This window comes from Adiantum capillus-veneris, chromosome 2 (assembly GCF_014529385.1).
Source record: "Adiantum capillus-veneris isolate H3 chromosome 2, ASM1452938v2, whole genome shotgun sequence".
In the NCBI taxonomy this organism is placed as follows: domain Eukaryota; kingdom Viridiplantae; phylum Streptophyta; class Polypodiopsida; order Polypodiales; family Pteridaceae; genus Adiantum; species Adiantum capillus-veneris.
This window is the reverse complement of record NC_140932.1, coordinates 157,346,973-157,350,746: the sequence shown is the minus strand read 5'-3', so window position 1 is coordinate 157,350,746 and position 3,774 is coordinate 157,346,973.

The following is a 3,774-nucleotide window of genomic DNA, read 5'->3' as shown; positions in this document are numbered from 1 at the left end:
GAGCTTGTGCCAGGATTTCAACCCTTGCAGGCTCAGTTGCTTAATGTATCTGCCAATAGAACTGTTGAGTTTTGTCAAGACATATCTGAAGAAAAGTCAATTGGTGAAGATCAATCAGAGAGGTTACCAGGGCAAGAGGATCCCTCACCCTACAAGGCTGTGGTGCCCTCTACAGTACTTCTGAAGAAAAATACAAGAAAGAGGAATATAGACTTCTCAGATGATGCAGATGTGCTAGAAGGAAGTCCCTGTGCAACTAAATGTAAAGACAAAGAGGATGTGTCTTCTCTGGAAGACCCAGCTGCAACTGATGAGAGGCTGTTTGATTTTGCAGCATCTTGTGGTGCTGGGGACAAGTTTGATCTAGTTCATTCTATGTTTAATCCAAAGTTTGACATTGAAGACCTGTTAGCTCAGCACAGTAATTTCTTGCAGTCCTACAGAGATAAGTTTGAAGTGATGGTGCAGGTAGGGAGGGTTGTTCTGCCTACTATGACTCTTGTGCATTTAAATGACTGTGGTGGAAAGGGACAGGGACTGAAGAAGTATAGGGAATTACCACCTTCTTGCCGACATTCAGCCTGCCCTTTGCATAAAAAAGAATGCAAACTCATTCAGGAAGCCTTTGGCTTTATGATTTACCTGAACAGCCTGTTTGGATTCCTCATGCAGAATCTTGATGAGGTGTTAGAGGAGCAGGATGCAGCACTAGATGAAGAATGCGAGGAGACAACTCATATGCAAGAAGTCGAGGAGGTTGAAGACACAGTCGACCTTGAGGTTGAGGCAATTGAAGTACAAAGAAGTAAGATGCTCTCTGTGAAAACCACAAAATCAAACTTCCATTGGATGTCAGTAACTTCACTGAGAAGCATGCTCAGATGATGTTGCCTGCTGTGCCTGACTTTAGGATTGGAGACAGGACCTATATCTTCTTACATGATGTGCAAAGTGTCTTTTATTTAAGGGAGGATTTCTCCTTGGCTATTATTTCCAGAGTCCAAGAGGAGAGGAGTGGATTTGTTTCATAGGATAGTAGTGATGATGAGGCAATGGAAACATCCAGCAATCCAATGGAATGCCTTCGAAGATGCTTTGAGAAAGCTGAAAAATACAAGGAGACACTACCTGATGAAGCCACCTTCCAAGCAATAAGACAAAGCCTAAGACCATCAACAAGTAACAAAGAAGTGGAGGATTGGTTTAACCATTCAGGTCAGGGGTCAACTACATCTGTAGACCTGTGGCAAGAAAACCTCTTTCTGCAGGATGAGAGCTTCATGGTAACTCTCTCTCTCTCTCTCTCTCTCTCTCTCTCTCTCTCTCTCTCTCTCTCTCTCTCTCTCTCTCTTTGTGTCACTTCTGACATGGTATGTGCAGTCTTGGATTGCTGACAAGGATGACTTCCTTCGGCGGCGGACAAGAGAGTATCGAGGAAGGGATGCGGCCCTAGCACAGTACCTTTCAAAGCTTTGCGAGTCGCCGATAGTAGTTTTTCACAATTCCATGTCACAAGAGGGTTCAATAGCAACTTACACATTCAAGACACTATCACGCTTCTTGGGTGGACCGGTGCTGCCCAAAAGTGCAGATAAAGTCATTCTTGTGGACAAAGTGTTTGCTAGAGATTGTTTTGGTTACTGCCCGGGCTATACAGGTGGTCGGGCAGCGTATTACTACACCTACACATCAATGGCACTAGCTCTTGGTAGACAAAACCCAGATGAACTTTTAGAGTATGGCAAACATCTCATGATTCGTTACAAGGGTGACGTGCCAAAAAACAAAATTGAACCTTCAAAATCTTGATACACTTCAAGTAGCAATTGTATAAGATCATGTTTTACATAAATTTTGTACAATGTCATCCACTCAGAGTATCTTTCTCCACTTGTGATTCACATACACCATTGTCTCTCTCCACCTTCGTTGACTTTCACGAGCTCCGGAGTTGTTGTATGCCATTGATCTTTTAACTTTTTGTTGTTGTAAATGTCTGATGGCTTGTGCTGTTGCTGAATTTGCCAAGACTTCTTTGCCTGCATTCGATGAATGATTCTACGATAGAACCATTCAAATAGTTCTCTCAAACTGTTAGCCTTGATTCGAGAGCCACCATGTCGTGTGTGCCTGAAATAAGCATTTCTCGCCATGTAATGAGACTTTTCCATCCCTTGGGTATTCCATATTGCCGGGTTCCCATACTTCTGTATAAAATACGGTAAATGATTGAAGATGATGTGCTGGATATGAAAACAGATTAGTTAGAATGTTTTACAGTCACATATTTGCACATAAGAGAGAAAGAAATACATGATAATACCATGTAGTGAGTAATCTGGGTGTCTGTCCATGCTGTCTTGAATGATTTTTTCAGAAGGTTGAGATTTTCCTTGAACGTGTTCATATCACCTTGTGACCAGTCATCTTTGTCGCACATCAAAAATAGGATGTCTATTGATCGCCAAACCTCAGCCTTCGCGTTACGAGTAGTTGGTTCGTGGTCTTTGACTGCAATATGTAGCTTTTTCCAGCTCTGATACTCTACCTTGCTAACATAAGATGTGTTATATATTTTTCCATGTTTTGTTAGCTTTGGATCTCTTGTACCTTGGGGCTTAGATAAAAACCTCCGTGCCTTCACCCCACCGATGGATGGTTTGCATGGGACATCCTTCTCAGCAGTTGATCTCTTTTCATCCTGCTGGATTTTCACATTGCCACCATGAAGCCCCATATCCGACAGTAATTTCTAAGCACTACAGGGCTACTTGTCGTTCTGCGGAGTTCTTAATCTTCCAAGCAAACCCGATGTATAAGTAGACCAATTTCTCCACAATTCTACAAAGGGCATGCATTGTACAAATGTGGACATTCACAAGTGGTATTTTCAAAACCGGTCGAAAAGCAGGATCCTCAATGTGACGTGTTGGAGCTTTTCTCCACCACTTTGGGTCCATGACCTTTGCAGGCTCCATGCAGAACAAACACGGTGACTTTGCCATTGCACCCATTCCACAATTATACATGCACTTTAATGTTTTGAGGTCACCTGCAAGATGCCACTGAACTTGAAAGTCTCCCCTTCTATCTAGACGTAGTACCTCTCCCTGGTTAGTCTGTCGATCAATCACCTCCAGAATATTAGTTCGATGGAACACCCAATATAGAATCTCATGATCTTCTTTCTTTACCTGCAACACAAAATAAATGAGACTTAAGTAGATGTGAACATTTGAGCTTACCTGAGAATCTCGCTTACCTCAAATGCACCAAGCCACCATATGTTAGATTCTGATTGAACACTAAAATATAAAGGATCATCACTGGGACACTTTGAGAGGGCTCTATTCATTAAAGTAATAGTAACACGCTCTAGCTTTTTCTCTTTAACAAGCTCACACTCATCCAGTTTTAACACAAAATGTAATACCCCACGTGACTCTTCAAATGTGATGTTGTAAAACTCCACCATTCTCTTCTGTAATATCCGTAGGTCCATAAAAATATTGTTGAACTCATCATATGCCATGTTTGCTCCATGGCCACTGTAAGTTGCTTTAATATAAAAGGGCTGTCCAAGATAGTCTCCCTGTGCCTCGTTAAGCTGAAGCCTCTCTTTCCAAACACTTGAGGCTGATGGTAGAAGTTTGGATTTTATACCCTTCCTAACAAAGATGGATGAGACAGACTTTTGGATAGCCGAATATCCTCTTTTGCTTTCACCAAGTGAATCAAGTGTGCCTTGTATCTCTTTTGCAGGCACTAAGTTCT